At 47.7% G+C, this 18,494-nt stretch overlaps 1 long non-coding RNA gene across 2 annotated transcripts; it reads left to right on the forward strand.

The window, feature by feature from the left end:
• The first annotated feature begins 527 nt into the window (after window positions 1-527).
• On the forward strand, window positions 528-8,800 carry LOC137205222 (uncharacterized). 2 transcript variants are annotated; one of them, XR_010934054.1, is made up of 3 exons: window positions 528-546; window positions 1,084-2,081; window positions 2,749-6,148. It is a non-coding gene; the product is annotated as an uncharacterized lncRNA (long non-coding RNA). The 2 variants fall into 2 exon arrangements; XR_010934055.1 differs by lacking the exon at window positions 528-546 and adding an exon at window positions 8,573-8,800 and having other exon boundaries at window positions 553-2,081; window positions 2,749-3,658.
• Window positions 8,801-18,494: the final 9,694 nt, after the last annotated feature.

Raw genomic sequence — 18,494 nt, forward strand, 5'->3', positions numbered from 1 at the left:
ACCTTCGCACAATCCCTGGGCCTTCTCTCCCCTTTCTTCTTTTTTTTTTTTTTGCAGTACGCGAGCCTCTCACTGTCATGGCCTCTCCCGTTGCGGGGCTCTGGACGCGCAGGCTCAGGGGCCATGGCTCACGGGCCCAGCCGCTCCGCGGTATGTGGGATCATCCCGGACCGGGGCACGAACCCGTGTCCCCTGCATCGGCAGGCGGACTCTCAACCACTGCGCCACCAGGGAAGCCCTCCCCTTTCTTCTTATACACGTGTCTCCCCTCACTTCTCCCTTTGTCCGTCTCTCTCGTTTCCTCTTCCTGCTGCCTTTCTCTTTCCCTCTTGTTCTTCCTTCCTCCTTTCTAGTAAAAGAAGCCGACTGACTCAGGGAAAGAGGATGGCTCAGGAGTCAGGCAGTTTTGACCTGTTTGAGCCTCAGGCTTCTGTGAACCTGGGCAAATGCTGTCCTCACTTTGACATTGTTGGGAAGATTAAATAGGATAATATATAAAACAGCTTCAGGCAGTACAGAGAAAAGTGTCACTGGTCGGGGAATGAGGTATGTGCTCCTGTGGCCTATATGTCTGTGCCGGGAAGTTGCCTTACCAATGGGTCCTGCTGCTTAGGAGGCTCTATTTTGAGCAGTGTCTATATTAGTTTCCTAGAGCTGCTGTAATAAATGACCACAAACTTGGTGGCTTGAAATAACAGAAATTTATTTTCTCATAGTTCTGGAGGCTGGAAGTCTGAGAAGGCGTTGTCAGGGCCACCCTCCCTCCAGATGCTCTAGGGGAGAATCCTTCCTTGAGTCTTCTAGCTTCTGGTGGTGCCAGGTTTTTCCTGGCTTGTGGTTGAATAATGCCAACCTCTGCCTCCATCTTTGCACAGTCTCCTCTGTGTCTGTCTTTTCCTTGGTAGGACACTTGTTTTTAAATTTAGGGCCTATTTGCATAATCCAGGATAATTTCATCTCAATCACATCTACAAAGACCCTTTTTCCAAATGAAGTCACGTTCACAGCTTCTGAGAATTAGGACATGGCATATATTTTGGGGGCCGCCATTCAACCTACAATAGTGCTCCTCTACTTCTCCAGGTGATTGGAGGAAATGTGGACACCTGAGCTCCAGACAGCCTATCCATAGGCTGGCCTGCCCACCACAAAGTGGTCCAGATTGAGGATATGAGCCAGCCGGTCAAGGTGATGGTTTCTGGAACAGGAATGGGGGAAAGATGGAGAGGCTGAGCCAGCTAGCCACAGGGCCGGAAGGTGAAAGGGTGCCACAGATCGATGCCCAGGGCAAGCAGAAATTGTGAGGGAGCAGGTGTTGGAAGTAAATAGAAACAAAACAATCAGCAGAGAGGAGAATGGGGCAGACAGAGGGGGAAGAGGCACCATGAGGAAGACCTCGCAGCTCAGCGGTGAGACAGAGGAAGAGCTTCTGCCTCCAGGGACTGCTTTGGTTCCTGGCAGCCCTTCAGATGCAGGGCAAGGCCATATGTACCCTGAAAAAGAGAACTCATTCCTTGGGGCATTGGGGGATTTTTTTTTTTCTTAGGGCCACAAGAGCCTGAACAAGGACAGACATTCCTTGTCTTATAGGTGGAAGCTGAGGTCACTATGGAAGGCTCTTTGTGAAGATGTTATGAAACATTCCTCCTGTGCTTCTCAGCAACGTTACTTTACTGCTCTTCCCATCAAGAAGTGATTTTCTCTCTTCCCCTTGAATTCAAGCTTGGCAATATGGCTTATTTTGGCCGATGGGCCGTTTGCAAATGTGACGCAAGCAGAGGCTTGAAGCACACCTGTGCATGAGGTTTGCGCTCTCTCTCTCTCTCTCTCTCTCCCTGGTTGTGGTTGGAACAGAGACCAGGACGTGAGTGAGCCTGAGCTTAGCCTGCTGAAGAGGCCACATGGAGAACCGAGGCACCTCAGCTTTAAGACTGCTGACTGCTGGATGCGTGTGTGAGGACATCTTAGCCCATCCAGCCCTAATCAAACCACCAGATGACAACAACTGCATGAGCGACCCCAGGCGAGACCACCGGCAGAACCACCAACTGAACCCAGACACATTGCTGACCGACAAAAACGTGAGCCAAGAACATGGTTGTTATTTTAAGCCACTAAATTTGGGGTGGTTTGCTGCAAAGCAGCAGATACCAATATAGTCCCCAAGTAGCCAAGCCTCCCGCACTCCCGAGCATAGAGTCAGGCCCTGGGGGCAGCCCCCTAGTGGCTCTCAGCAGCATGTGGCAAAAGCTGTGGTCTCCCATAATCGTCCTCCCCTTTTGTTTTTAGTCATGGAACTTTTTAGTAACAGCACAAGTCCACTCAACTAGAGGCTATCTTTTCCCGTCTTCCTTGCAAATAAGTGTGACCATGTTTTTCACCAGTGGAATGGAATGAAAGGGACGTGTGAAACTTCTATGTTACCACTTTTTTTAAAAATTGAAGTATAGTTGATTTACAATGTTGTGGTAATTTCTGCTGTACAGCAAAAGGATTCAGTTACACACATATATATGCATTCTTTTTTATATTATTTTCCATTAGGGGTTATCACAGGATATTGAATATAATTCCTTGTGCTATACAGTAGAACCTTATTGTTTATCCATTCTATATATAATAGTTTGCATCTGCTAACCCCAAACTCCCACTCCGTCCCTCCCCCTCCCCACCTCCCCCTTGGGCAGCATTACTTCTTTAAAAAGAACTTGCTTGCCCTACAGTTCCTCTGTTTCCCCATTCCTTCAGGCTGGAATGCAGAGCTGGGGCCAGCAAGGGTGGACGAAGGCCTCTGGGGCAGGGCTACCCAAAGTGTGTGCCACTAACTGGCTGCTTGATATAGCCCGTGACGAGGTGAGCACAGAAATTAGGATCAAGTGTTGACAACTTTTTATAACAAATTGACAAATTAATGTTAGGTCTGTTGAATACAACAGTAAAAAAATAATGAGGTGTTAAAAAAATGTGTTTAGGGTATTTTTTTTAAAGTTTTTTTTATTGTGTAGTGATTTATAGTAGATTGGGAAAAAAATCTGGCCCTTCCCCACAGAGAGTCTGAGAAGCATTGTTCTACAGGACAGCAAGTTAACAAGTCGCCCTGGATCTTAGAAGTGACCAGAACCCTGTCAGGACCCTCCCCTCAGCCTGTCATTTTCATTTCTCTCTGAATGTCACCTTTTGCCACAAGGCAGGGCACCTGGCAGCAAGGAGCTCCACAATCTAGCTTTTCAGCCTCAACCAAAAAGGAAAGAGGCCATTTCTCCATAGCTCTGGTTAGGAAACTTTTGGGGACCAGACTGGTTGGGTCATCCACCTCACAGTGAACCCCTATGACAGGGAGGCAAGACCATGTAAGGTGGCGGCTCCGACTGGACCACACACCTGCGTGTGGGGAGCAGCTCACAAAATGTGGGGAGAGGCGCTGCTGTTCCCAGGAGAAGGCAGGTGCCGGGCAGACAAGGAATGTGTCCACCACAGGAAGCTCCCAGCACTCCCCCTACTCTTTTCTCTTGTCTCCCAGCCTCCTAAACACGTTCCCAACAGGAACAGCCCTCCAGCTCCTACACTAGGAACAAAGGAGGCGGGAGGGGAGTGTGGGGGAGAGCAGAGGAAGCAGCACATACAAGTGTCCAGAGGGGAAAGAGAACAGCAACATTTGGTGAGTTGAACGCAGCTCAGAATGGCTGGGGGTGCAGGAAGATGTGAGGCTGGAAACCACATCCTGAAAGGGCTTGGTCAGTGGGGAGTCCCCAGCTGGCTGTAATTTAAATAGATGACCCTGGCTGCTGTATGGAGGATTGAAAGGGCATAAGGCTGGAGGCCGGGAGGCCAGTTAAGAGGCTGTTGGAGGGGCTACCCTGGTGGCACAGTGGTTGAGAGTCCGCCTGCCGATGCAGGGGACACGGGTTCGTGCCCCGGTCTGGGAAGATCCCACATGCCGCGGAGCGGCTGGGCCCGTGAGCCATGGCCGCTGAGCCTGCGCGTCCGGAGCCTGTGCTCCGCAACGGGAGAGGCCACAACAGTAAGAGGCCCGCGTACCACAAAAAAAAAAAAAAAAAAAAGAGGCTGTTGGAGCCATCCAAGAAACAGATGATGACGGCCTGAGGAGTAAGGTGGTGCAGAGGAACAAGACAAGTACATTCAAGAAACAGGAGGAAAAATGGACCGGATTTGTGGATGAGTTTGTTGCGGGGGACATGGGAGAGGTGGGAGTCCGGGATGACTCATGGGGATGCTGACGCCATTCATCAGGACAGAAAACACAGGTAGAGAAGTGGCGTGGGGAAACCAAGCTGGCTGGCTTTTGTCTCAGACATGCTGGGTTGGAGGTGCCAATGGGACATTCAGATTCTCTTTGCTTTTTGCTTAGACCATATCTGGAGGCTCTAAACTGGTTGCTCTCCCTTTCTAAGTTAAATTATCTGAGCAGGTTCATGTCCCAGGTGATATCACTGCCATGATCACAACCTTCAGTGGTTTCCTGCTTTCTCTAGACTGTCTTCTAAGCTCTTTATCCCGGCCCCTGAGGCCCCCTAAGATCTGATCCCTGCTTCCACCTCCTCCCTCAGAGGCTACACCACCTCTTCCTGGGCCTGTGTTCTGGCCACACCGAATCGCTCAATTCCCCCATTTATAGTCTGCATCCCCCATACCTTAGGTCACACAGTCCTCCCAGCCTGGAGTGCCCTCTCTCATGGATACATATGACTAATTCCACTCATCCTTCAAAGTCAAGTTCATATGGTACCTCCTGCATGAGGTGGTCCTTGATTTCTGAATTTCCGCAGCATCTTATCTAAACCCCTGTCACCTCTCTCTCATGTCCTATGTTCATTACATACGTAAGGCAGTAATTGACAGGCCTGGTACCAAAGTATGTGGGGTCACGGGTTATTTTTGTTTGTTTACGAAGCGTCTGTTCTCCAGCTTCTGGTAACAGCATCCCAGTTTTCCTTTGGGAGCCACCCCCTCCCCTGCTCTCAGCCCTTGTGCTTCGGACGGGGCTGACGGCTCCTGCCCTTGGCAAATGCCCAGGCCCTGATGAGCTAGGAATTAGCTCATTTCACTCTCTGACTACAGTGATTAGTTCAAGCCTGAACTCAATTCAATAGGGGCCCAGGCAGGACTTTTGTGGAAAAGGGCAGAGGGAGCCTTAGAAAGGGAAGTTAGGGCGGGAGAGGAAGAGCTCCCTATCCTTGGGGTCTGGAACTGGAAGATGAGATTCTGGAACACTCTGCAGCCATTTTGCCTCCACCAAGGGAGCACTCGCTCAGGAATGGAGCCAATCAGAGGAGAACTGGGCTGAGAGGTGTTCTTGATGATGCTGTGCGCACACCAGGATCAAACCACCCTGGTACTTTTTTAGTTACTTTAGCCAACAAATTCCCTTTTATGCTTAAGCCAGTTTAAATCAGGTTTCTATTACTGGCAGACAAAATGATTTAACCACTATAAGATGCTCAAACCACTTGTATGAATGAATGAATGAATGAGTTGGTGACTAAAGTTCTATCCCCTCCTACTATAGGAATACTCCTTTGGGAATCGAATCTCACAGTGTTATTTGGGCAGATTTATTCAAGGAATTATCCAGTTAAAGCACCAAGTCTAGTTACAATCTATAGGTGCCTCCCTGTATGAGGCTGAGATAGCCTTAGCAGAAGGAGAAGCCAGGCATGTTTCTGTCCTCGAGGAGCCAGACACACATGCTTTCTGTAATGTATTTGCAGAATTAATGTACCTGTTTGTACTCCCTCCTCCCACCTGCTCCAGGAGGGCAGCAACTTTGGTTCACAGCTGTATCTGTAGCACCTAGAACAGTGCCTGGGACACAGTGAACTCTCAGCAAATGTTTGCTCTGATGAATGAGTGAAACGTCTGTTGAATGAATGAGAAAACAAATCAATATAGAGAGTCATGGAAACTGGACCCCAAAGAGGATACGGGAGTTTCCCAAGCCAGGCTACTAGAGTTGGGACTCATACCTGTCTACTGACTCTTTGCTAGGGGAAGGCTGAAAAAAGGGCCAAAGGGCCGTTCTGGGAAGAACTGTGGAGACACCAAGGAAACAATGACACGAGGATTCTGGGAACATAGCAGTGATATTGGCGACAGTAGCATACACTGTTGGTTTTTTTTTTTTTTTTTTTTTGCGGTACGCGGGCCTCTCACTGTTGTGGCCTCTCCCGTTGCGGAGCACAGGCTCCGGACGTGCAGGCGCAGTGGCCATGGCTCACGGGCCCAGCTGCTCCGCGGCATGTGGGATCTTCCCGGACCAGGGCACGAACCTGCGTCCCCTGCATTGGCAGGCGGACTCTCAACCACTGCGCCACCAGGGAAGCCCTACACTGTTGTTTTGTTTTTACACCTCTACTGAGATATAATTCACATACCCTTTAATCCACTTGAAGTGTACAATTCAACAGTTTTCACTATGTCCACAAAGTTCTGCAACCATCACCACAATCAGTTTTAGAACATTTTACTCACCCTCAAAAGAAACACTGTTCCCATTAGTACTCATTCCCCATTTTCCTCCAAACCCCCGCAGTCCAAGGCAACTACTAGGCTACTTTCCCTCTCTATACATTTGCCTAATCAATATGTGGTCCTTGGTGATTGGCTGCTTGCAGTTAGCATAATATATTCAAGGTTCATCCATGTTGTAGCGTGAGTCAGTACTTCAATCCTTTTTATTGATGAATAATAGTCCACTCTATGGGTGTACCACATTTAATTTATTCATTTATCCATTGACAGACATTTGGGTTGTTTCCATTTTGGGGATGTTGTGAATACTGCAGTTATGAACATTCATGTACCACTTGGTATGTGGACATGTGTTTTCATTTCTCTTGAGTATTATACTGAAGTGGAATTTCTGGGTCATAAGGGAACTTCATGTTAAAAATTTGAGGCACTGCTGAACAGTTTTCTGAAGTGACTGCACCATTTTACATTCTCTCCAGCTGTATATGAGGGTTCCACACCTTTGCTAACACTTGTTTATCCACCTTTTTGATTATACCCTTCCTAGTGGGTATGAAGTAGTAGCTCATGTGGTTTAGTGGCTTTGACTTGCATTTCCCTAATACCTAAGGATACTGAGCGTCTTTTCATGCAGTCACTGTCCACTTGCATATCTTCTTTGGAGAAATGTCTGTTTTGATCCTTTGCCCATTTTTATGTTGGGTTACTTTATCTTTTTTATTATTGAATTGTAAGAGTTCTTTATATATTCTGGATACAAGTCCCTTATCAGATATATGATTTGCACGTATTGTATCCCATTCTGTGGGTGGTCTTTTTATTTTCTTGTTCTTTTTTTGTTTTTTTTTGCGGTACGCGGGCCTCTCACTGTTGTGGCCTCTCCCGTTGCGGAGCAACAGGCTCCACACGCGCAGGCTCAGCGGCCATGGCTCACGGGCGCAGCTGCTCCGCGGCATGTGGGATCTTCCCGGACCGGGACACAAACCCATGTCCCCTGCATCGGCAGGTGGACTCTCAACCACTGCGCCACCAGGGAAGCCCCATTTTCTTGATGGTATCATTTGCAGCACAATTTTTAAAATGTTAGCATATTTTTTAAAATAGCTTTATTGAGGTATAATTTACGTACCATAAATTTCACCCATTTTAAGTACACAATTCAATGATTTTTAGTAAATTTACAGAGTTGTGCATCTCCATAACCATCATCATAATTTAGTGTTAGAACACTTCTATCACCCCCCAAAAAGCCCTTGGGCCATTTGCAGTTAATTGCTGTTAAACTGCCAACCCTAGCTATAGCCACTGTAGATTTGCCTGTTTTGGATATGTCAGTGTAAATGGAATCATGCAATATCTGTTCTTTTGTGTCTGGCTTCTTTCAATCAGCATAAAGGTTTTGAGGTTTATTCATGTTATAATGTGTGTCAGTAGCTCATTTCTTTTTAATTGCTGACTAGTATTCCATTGTTTACCCATTCATTAGTTGATGGACATTTGAGTTATTTCTAGTTTGGAGTTGTTGAATTATTTTCTTAGTGGTTGCTTTAAGGATTACCACAGTCATCTTAGCTTATCACAAGGTAGCAGAATATTTGACATTTTATTTGACAATTTGTCAGCATGAATTATTTAATAGTTTAATATGTAATAAGTAATTTTATTTAAATATTTAATATTTTAATATTTAATGTATAGTAATTTAAATGTCTAATTATTAATTTAATAGTTATTTAATACATAATTATTGCATTGTTAATTATTAAATTGATTGAATAAATATTTAATAAATAATAATTATTTAATATTTAGGCATTCGGCATGTGGTCTCCATTTGTATCCCTGCCCCAGGCCCCACACCTGCTGGGTGCACACCTGTCTCATATCTGTATGCATACATAACTGTATTCATACTATGAATTATATATTATGAATGCTACAAGTCCATATCCTGCTTTTTAAACTTAACATTTTGTTGTAGGCGTTTTTATTTACCATAAGACTCTATGAACTTCTTTTATAAAAGCTGCATTGCCGTACTTCCCTGGTGCTCCAGTAGTAAAGAATCCTTCTCCCAATGCAGGGGACACAGGTTCGATCCCTTGTTGGGGAACTAAGATCCCACATGCCGCGGGGGCAACAAAGGCCATGTGCCGCAAACTACAGAGCCCACGCTCTGGAGCCCGTGCGCCACAACTAGAGAGAAGCCCACACGCCACAGCGAAAGATCCCACATGCTGCAATGAAGATGCCACGTGTTGCAACTAAGACCCGACACGGCGAAAAATAAATAAATAAATAATTTTTTAAAAAAAAAGCTGCATTGTATTTCGTTGAGTGGATGGGGCAAGCTTTAGTTAAGCATTTCTCGCCTTTAGGACATTTAGGTCATTTTCAACTTTCAGCTTTTTGGGGTTTGTTTTTTTATTCTGCAGTGAGCATCTTCATGTACCTCTTTCCACATTTTAGAATCTTTGGCATAAGTCCCTAGTAGTAAGATTACTCTGTTGAAGAGAACAAATATTTTTATAGTTCTCAGTATCTATCACTATATTTTCTTTAAGAATTGTAAGGTGTAATTGTTATCACCCATGTATGAGCACTGGATGTTAGTTGAAATTTTTTTCTATTTAACTTTGTATTTCCTTGACGGTTAACTAGGTTGGATGTTTTTCTACACATCCGTTTACTAGTCATAATTTGTTTTACGTAAATTGCTTCTTCACGCTCCTTGCCTATTTGTATATAAGACCCTTTGTTTATTTTTAAACTATCAGTTTGTATGTGCTTTTTATGAAATATTCCCTCCTCAAAACTCTTTAGGAAGGAGGCAGAGTATATATAAATAAAAAGAGACATTTTATCTCCCTTATTTGCTGTCAGTATTTCTCCCCACTTGTCCCTTCTCAGTCTTTTTTTTAAGTGCAGAAAAGGCAATTTTTCTGTAGTCAAACCTGCTAATCTTTCCTTTGCGATTTCATCGATGATTCCAAGTATAAAAAAGACACTCTCCCTCCAGAGATTTGTTGAATGTTTGTTTCTCTTCTAGTTATTCTAGATTTTTAAAAAAGTATGTAACTCTTTAATCCTGTAAAATTTCTCTGTAAAAACTCCTGCTGGCCTGAAGAAAGGGATGATCTCAAAGCACAAGTTTCTCAGACTCCCACAGTTTCGCTTCCTGGTTTCCTGGGCTGCCTCTGCCTGGGGCCATCTGTCTGGCGGGAAGGAGGGGATAAATCAGAATCAGCCCTTGCCTCTTGAGCTAAACCCACCTCCAAGGGAGCAGCACAGGGTGGTGGAAAAACAGGACTTGCAACCTGAGTTTGACCCCTGGCTGTGTGTGGACCCTCAGCCTCTCCTCTCTCTGCGAAATGAGGCAAAGGATGCCTGACTGACAGGGCAGCTGTGAGGATGATAGGAGATGAAGTTGAGAAAGTTCTAGAACACCACCTGGCCCATCATAGATCTCTGGGTCCTGCCTTTGCATTGATTTGGCTCTTGGGCCCCACCTCCTGCCCAAAGGTGACCTGGAGCTTCCCTCACCACAGAGCATGGGCAGGTCTACCAGAACAGTTAAGAGTATTTACTTTCTTGGGGGAGAAAATTGAGGCTTAGAAGATCAAGTGGTAGTGTAGCAGATACTCTTGACTGCTCCAATGTACTGCGTCCTCCAGCATCACTGCACCTCAGCTCCTCAGCTTCCTCAGCTGTGAAATGCAGCTAATTGTCCTTATTGGTTTCTCCTGCTGCGGGGTTATTTGATGATCAAATGAAAGGTCCTGAAAAAGGCCACGGAAAAATCCAGAGGCAAGGTAGAGTCCCTGTGGGCCGCTCAGTCCACCCTCCTTCGGCTTGCACACAGACGAAGCCTTGTGTTAGTTCTGCAAGGCTCCCCGCCTCCTTGCCCCGCTCCCCAGGAAAACCACGCGGAGTCTCTGTGAAGGCCCCTTGTGCCCGCGGCTCACCAGGCAGGAAACCCGGGGCTTGGCTGAGGCCCCAGGAAGCAGAGCCCGGAGGTGGCTGCGCTCAGGCCCAGCTGAATTCAGCTTGGAGCAGCTTCTGGGGTCTCAGAGGGCCTGGGTGAGGAGGGCCCTCAGGGTCACCGGGGCCACCCCCATTTCACAGAGGTGGAAGTTGAGGCTCAGAGGGAGGAGTCACTTAGTGGCAGTGTCACAACTTGGTTGGGGGGAATCCTGGCTCCCCAATCCAGCACCCTTTGCACTTGTCCTCTGCTGCGGCACTGGCCTCCTCGGGAAGGGCTCCTCCAACCCTTCTGGAAAATTCTGTATTATCTGATGACATCCGAGCAAAACCGCCTGATGTTGGGGGATCCGAGCACTCTGACAAGCACAGCGCAGTACTGAGAACAAGATGCCGCCACAGTCAGGAGGGAGTTTCCCGGGAATAGAATTTTCCAGGAAGGGAAAGAAGCATTTTGAGTAGGAGCTTGGCTTTATTGGAGCAGCTGCAAGAATAGGGGGGCAGTGGCTGGAGGAAGGCAAAGGTGGTGCGGAAATCTGGCACCCCCGCCCCGCGCTGTCAGTTTGGCATTTAAAAATAAAGTTGCTTTCTCTTTAAGCATTTTTTTTTTTTTTTTTTTTTTTTTTTTTTAGCAGGAGCCATATCATTCCTGCTGAGATGTGAGAGGCTAGCAATGGTTCTCAACCCTGGCTGCAAATTAGAATCTCCTGGGCTATTTTTGAAATCCCAGTGCCCAGACCAACCCCCAAACCAATCATATGGGAGTCTCTGGGGTTGGGCCGGGGCATTAGTAGTTCTTAAAGCCCCCCAGGTGATTCTGGTGAGCAGCCAAGGTTGGAAACCACCGGCCCCTGCATTACTTTGCCAGCTGATTTGTGGATCTGAAGTATATAAGCACGTGAGGCCTATGGGGAATTCTGTTTACCATGCACGCCTGTGGGGCCTTCTTCACAGGGAGACCGTGGGGAGAGATTTCACGCCTCTTCCCCATCGCCACCCCCAGTCCCATCTTCCTTCCTGTCAGGGTCCTTCCCGAGGCCTACCCCTCTAAGAGGCTGTCCCAAATCAGCCTTCTGTATTTCCTCCAAATTCCTATGGAGTCATACCGTGCTGCTGATTTGATTAGGGATCCACGGCCAGCCTCGAATCTTCCCTGCGGCTGGGACGTGATGTGGGCTGTTATTTCTGTCTTCAGTCCTGTGCCTATTCGCTGCTCAACTAGAAGGTAAGCTCTCTGAAAGCAAGACCCCCACACTCTCCCTCCCTGGAGTCCTGTGCTGCTCGGGAGGCTGCAATTACGACCTGTTGTCAGGAGCTGAATGAATCCACTGGGTCCACTTGGATCACACTCGACACATTTAATTCTGACAATGGCTCTGAGAAATTGGGACGGTGTTATTAGTATTTTCCTCTCCATTTTATGCTGAGGAAAATGCAGGTCAGTGAAGTAAATAGTTTGTATAAGTCACAGATGGAGGAAGGTCCACCGGGCTTCTTTTCTGACACACTGTTAGGGTTCTGCTAATAGTAGGGGTGGCCCCAGAGCAGGCAGGACCTGGCTGGGGGCGAAGCCTAGAGACCTCTCTCCTCTGCAGAAGGCCTGACTGGCCAGTGGGAGAGGTCTTCTGTGAAGGGCTGTCTGGTCTGCAATTCCTCAGGTTTCGGGAGGGGGTGAAACGGGATGTTGCAATGGAACTGTCTGCTGAGATCTGAAGATGATAGGTATGAGTTCCCAGAGTCACTGCAGCAAAATGCAAATTAAAAAGAGATATTTTAAAACTTTACAAATCTTACAGCTCTTCTTGTGGTTGAGGCTCAGTTTCTTGGAGATTAACGAGGAGAATTTGGGGGAAATGATTTGTTTATTGAATCCCACGTTCCTCGCGTTTCAGGGAAGAGGAGTGGAAGGTGCCTGTCTCTCATATCAACCGATAAGAGGGCTTTGTCAGAGCTTCTCAGGGAGGTGAGGATGGGATCCCTGCATGATGGGGTCAGCGGACTGACACTTGACTTGCACCTGAGAAACCTGAAGGGCTAGAGGTAGTTAGCCAGCATAGACGAGCTGAAGGAGAGGCGGCTGAGTTGAGATTAGCCTAAAGTCCCCGAATCTTCTGGGAGAAAGGATGCATGGATGTATCCCATGGGACAGAGCAGAGAGGGCTGAATTGCGCTCCCCCCTCCCCGTCTCAAAAAAAGATATATTCAAGACCTAAACCCCAGTGCCTGTGAATGTGATCTTATTTAGAAACAGGGTCTTTGGAGATGTAATCAAGTTAAGACAAAGTCATGATGGAGTAGGGCAGGCCCTAAATCCAATGACCTTATGATCCTTATAAAGAGAGTGAGACTTTGAGACACAGAGATACAAGGACACAGGGGACGGGGAGACGGCCATGTCCTCGTGGAGGCAGAGATTGGAGGGATGCAGCTACCAGCCACGGAATGCCGGCAACCAACAGAAGCTGGGAAGAGGCAAGGAAGGATTCTTGCCTATGGGCCTCTGCCCCTCGTCTCACTCTGGAATCTAACCCCGGTATTTAGGGTGGTTGAGCACCTCAGGGAGCCTTTCCTGGTCCTCTCAGCCCTCCTCTGTGCATCACAGTTCCCTCTGGCCCTGCGTTGTGGCTATCTGGTTACTGACCATCTTTCCTACTGGAGAGCCGGTGTGCTTTGTCTCTGCGGCTTGGTTCAGTTGGGTGCAGTTTTCTGGGGTCACAGAACACAGGGCTCAGCAAACTTTTCTTAAAAATCCAGATGGTAAATACTTTCAGGTTTGCAATGCCGTATGGTCTCTGTTGAAATGATCCAACTCTACTGTTATGGTGTGGAGGCAGCCATAGACCAGACGTGAACAGATGAGTGTCCTGGGTCCAATAAAGCTTTATTTACAAAAACAAGCCACTGGCCAGAGGGCTGTGGTCGCCAACCCCGGACCTAGTGTTTCTCATGGATGAAATCGCACATGAGCAAAAGTGAAACTTGCATTACACTCACGTTGTTCCCTCATATCCCAGTCGTATGGGAACAGATTTGTATTTTCAAAACAAACATTATGGCAGAAGTGACTGAACTTTATAGGGTTGTTGTGAGGGGAAAGTGAACTGGTGCCTATAGGGGCCTGAGTCACTGGCCAGTCCATAGTCAATCGATGTTAGTGATTATTATTAGCTAAGGTAGAGGGTTGTTGCCAGGATTGCAGTTGCTTATGGCTGTAATTTACTGGGAACCATGCTTGGAACTTGGTAATTTTTAAACAAAAGCAACTACCATTTTCATCAAATCTAAGACATACTTTTTTTTATTGTGGTAAAATACACATAACATAAACCTTATCATTTTAATCCTTTAAAAATGCACCCATCCACTGGCATTTAGTCCATTCACAACATATGCAGCCGTCATCATTATCTATCTCTAGAACATTTTCATCACCCTGAAAGGAAACCCCATACAGAGTAAGCATCATTCCTCATTTCTCCCTCTTCCAGGCTCTGGAAGATATACATTTCCCCCCCTACATCTTCACATCTCTGAGTTGGAGCTGTGCTTACAATCAAAAGCATCTTATGATCACTGTTTCTTAGGTGGCAGCCCCACATCATTGTCACTGCTTGCATGAGCATGAACTTGGCCAACATTCTTCAGTAGAGTTTTGTGCATTCTTAAAATTTTATTTCTTGAGTTTAACTGCCATTCAAACTGCCTTCAAGAATGCTATGATTCAGCAAAGGAATAAAAAGTTAAGTAGGAGGAAAGACACAAAACGGAGTGGCAGGGCATAAATTTGATATTAATGAAACAAATATTCATCATCAGAGGAATCACCGTTCTGTGCTTCTTCCGAAGCAACAACCAAGTGCTTTATGGGACAGGAAAGGCAGATACAAATAGATGAAGCTGTGTTATATTTTGTTAATGAGGTATGTCTAAAAAGATGGCTTATCACATTTGAAGCAAGGCAACTGAGGGCTGAAGATGTTATGAAGTTCCTTGGCATAGATAATAAAGAAATTTCAAAGTAATGGGAGATTAGTGCAACTGGTTCATGGGTCACGTGGGACAATTATTAAGGCATCCTGTCTCAGTTTAATGGCAGTATTATTTTTCTTGATGGTACAAGCAGTGTGTCTTACAAATGATGGTATCTTAAAATGGTGATTCAGTTTTATCATCATCACATTGCATTGTTATTTTCATTTACTTGTATGTTTTACATAAACAGAAACAGACTCACAGACTTAGAGAATGAACTTATGCTTACCAGAGGGGAAGGGTGGGGGGAAGGGATAGTTAGGGAGGTTGAGATTGACATGTACACGCTGCTATTTTTAATATAGATAACTAAAAAGGACCTACTGTGTAGCACAGGGAACTCTGCTCAATATTATGTAACAATCTAAATGGAAAAAGAATCTGAAAAAGAATAGATACATGTATGTGTATAACTGAATCACTTTGCTGTATACCTGAAACTAACACAACATTGTTAATCAACTATACTCCAATATAAAATTAAAAGTTAAAAAAAAAATCCTGTCTTGTCCTGTGCTCGAAAAGAAAACTCGTTGGTGGTTGTTTTGTACCAACAAGTAGGACTGTGTTTGGCTAAAGTGATAGAACACCCAAAATAATGATGGCTTAAACAAGATGGAAGCTGATTAACCCTGTAGATAAACAGTGTGGAAGTAGATATCCCAGGGACTGTAGTGCAGCTCCATGATCATCAGGGTCTTAGATTCCTTTGGTCATGTTGCTTTGCCATCCTCAAACATGGCATCCACCTTATGGCCCAAAACGGCTGCTCGAGCTCCAGCCATCATGTTCACATTTCAGCCTGCAGGAGGTAGGAAAGGAGGGAAGAAAAAGGGCATCTCTCCTTTTATGAATACTTCCCCAGGGTCATAAAGGACACCCTGCTTATATCTATTGGCTAGAATCTGACTACATCTAACCATATGGAGACTGGGAAATACAGGCTTTCATCTAGGCAGCCATGTACCCCACTAAAGTTCAGGGGTTCCATTACTGAGGAAGAAGGGGAAAATGAATGTTGAGGGACAAGGAGCAGGCTCTGCCACACTTATTAACCTCCATGGTGCTGATTACAAGTGCAACATAGGGTTCCAGGAAGGCTTGTTCTGTGACGGTAACGGAAGATTTTCAGGTGGAGTTGGGCAGGAGCTGGGCTGTGAAAGGTGAGTATGATTAAATGATCAGAAAGGATGGGCAGGAGCATTTCCGGCAGAGGAATGACCAAACAAAGGCCCAAAGGCAGGAACGTACTAGGTGTGCCTGTAGGTTAATAGAGTTGTCTTGGCCAGAAGGGGCTTTGTGTCGGAGCCTGGCTAGTTAGCTGGGTCACAGCCCTGGGAGCAGGGGTCAACCCTGTGTTGACTATGTAATCAGCAGGGGGTCACTTAACCCCCAGAGTCTGGTTTCCTCCTCTGTAATTCACACACAGAGTCGATCCTGTTATGAGAACTCAGTGAAATGCAGCAGGAGGAAGCCCTTTGTAAACCGTAGGTTCCTGAACACTTTAGATGTTCAGAAAACAACAGCCGCTGTCATCATGACATGGGCCCAGGCTTGGACAGGGAGGGGCAGGAATCTGCACTCCACCCTCCAGGGGGCTCCCCACTTGTGATGCCCTTGTGCGGATGGGGGATGCGGGTGGTGAGTGGGGACATGTGGGCAGACAGGAGGACAGGAGCCTTTGGTGGGGCACGGACAAGGCACAGATGCTCCCAGGATGCAAGACAGTGATGGGTGAATGGCAGGGGTGGGGTGGGGCTGCACTGCCCTAGGGCCTTTTCCCTTTTCTCTCCCTCACAAAAGGAGCAGAGTGGGTCAATATCCCGTGCTGACCCGGGAGCTAGTCCTGGGACTCCCATGCCCACTGTAGTCAAGCCAGAGAGATTTCCAGGCTCCTGGGTTGGAGGCCAGCCCTGGGGTCAGGGGCCTCATTCACATCCCTAAAGGAGCACCTGTGGCAGAAGCCAGAGGCTACAAACACCGAGGTGAGGGTGGAGAACGCAGGGTGGGGTTGGCCTTGGTCCAGGTAGGTCCTGGAGATCTGACCAGGCTGCTGCCTCCCGATAGAGGGCTCACCAGGATAGAGCAGTGTCTTAGTCGGCTCTGACTGCCATAGCAAAATACTGTAGACTAGTAGCACCAACAGACATTTATTTCTCACAGTTCTGGAGGCTGGGAAGTCCCAGATTCAGATGCTGGCTGATTCCATTCCTGGTGAGGGCTATCTCCCTGGCTTGCAGACAGCTATCTTCTTGCTGTATCCTCACGTGGCAGAGAGAAAGAGCTCTGGTCGCCCTTCCTCTTCTTGTAAGGGCACTAGTCCCATCATAGGGGCCCACCCACATGACCCCACCTAAGCCTACTGACCTCCCAAAGGTACCCCCTCCAAATACTGTGGCAATGGGGTTAGGGCTTCAATATATGAATTTGGAGGGAACACAAATATTCAGTCTATAATGGACACCTAACTCCACTTGGAACTTGGAAACATGGCCTGGCTCCTGTGGAGTCCTGTTCTGTCCCTATACTTACCTGTGCCCTCAGGGTATGCATCGTGGCTGACATGTTTCTGCTCTAGCCCGATAAGGAGCCGTCAGGTAGGAGCTGCACTGGAGCTGGTGTCTCGGGCTGGTGCACAAGGTTGTTCCTCCAGCACAGGCGGTCCAGGAAGAAGTGAGGGAAAGCCGTAGCGGGGAGGTGGGCAGGCCCTGTAGCCAAATTCTAAGGCCATCAGGGTTTCATTGCACTGAAGAAAACCAACTGGTGCCCCTTCTTCCATTTTTTCTTTTTTTTCATAAGATTGCTGCAAAGTGGGTTATAAAGCCCATAGCAATGAATGCAGATGGGAGGGCTGGGGAAGGGAAGGAGGGTCAGAGAAATGGTCAGAGGGAGACAGAACAGGACAGAGAGACACTGTGGGAGAGACAGCAGAGAACATTGTGAAGCCATCGGGAGAGATGGGGACAGGCAAAGACAGAGGAGAACAGGGAGCCAGAGACAGAGAGAAAACAGGGACAAAGTGACAAAGGTCCAGAGACACACACATGGGAGATGGGGTCAGTTAGCGGATACAGAGAGCACCTAAGGCAGGTGAGCTGGGGCGGGAGAAAAGCCTGAAGGAGGAAGGGGCCTGGGGGTGGGTGGCAGACAGAGGGGTCCTTCTCAGCCCTCACCCACCCCGTCCAGCACTGTGTAGCTCATTGGGCATCAGGGTGCCCCCTCAGTCTCACCAGGCTGCCCTCTCTCCTCTGGTCCAAGCCCTCACCTCCGAATGAGGAGGTCAGGCCTAGAGGGGGAGGTTTTAGGACCCTGGGGTCTGAGCTGACAGGGTGGCTGTTCTGATGGGTCGAGTGTGGCCAGGCCTAGAGGCTGGGGGTAGGGATATGACCTGGGAAGCCCCTCTTAGCCCCTGGGCCCACGGGACAACCGAGGGCCGTCACCAGCACTCTACGTTACTCCTTTCTCAGTCACCGTGTTGCTGTTGAGAGCAAGAGGAAGTCAAGACCCAGGGTTGACGGGGGTGGGGGGGGGGGAAGGGGGGGCGCAGGCGGGGAGGTGAAGAGAGAGAAAATCACACATTTGCATCATCGGCTGTGAGTCGCCTTCCTTTCCGGAGAGTGTGGTCTTCCTGAACCGTATGGCTGTGAGTCATGCTTGTCCCCAGAGCAGGTCCATGGCCAGACCCTTCCCTGACAACACATCCCCACAGGCCAGGCCTCAGTCTGACCTGGGCCGGGCGTGAGGAGGCAGCTTTCCTAGAACTGAGTTTCTAGTAGCTTCTCCCAGAACCCACTGGAGAGCCCCAGACTATAGGAGTTTGGTTCAGGACCCAAGACCAGGCTTGGCCAGAAGTGAGCTGCAGGGCAGGGGCCAGCCTGTGTGTGTGGGGAGATGGCTGTCAGGGGATCACAGAGACCAGGCAGGAAAACCCACCCAGGGAGCCAGAGGGTGTGGAGAGAAGGGAAGCAACAGATCATTCCCAGGCAGGAGAA

Source organism: Pseudorca crassidens, chromosome 14, assembly GCF_039906515.1.
Source record: "Pseudorca crassidens isolate mPseCra1 chromosome 14, mPseCra1.hap1, whole genome shotgun sequence".
Classification (NCBI taxonomy): Eukaryota; Metazoa; Chordata; class Mammalia; order Artiodactyla; family Delphinidae; genus Pseudorca; species Pseudorca crassidens.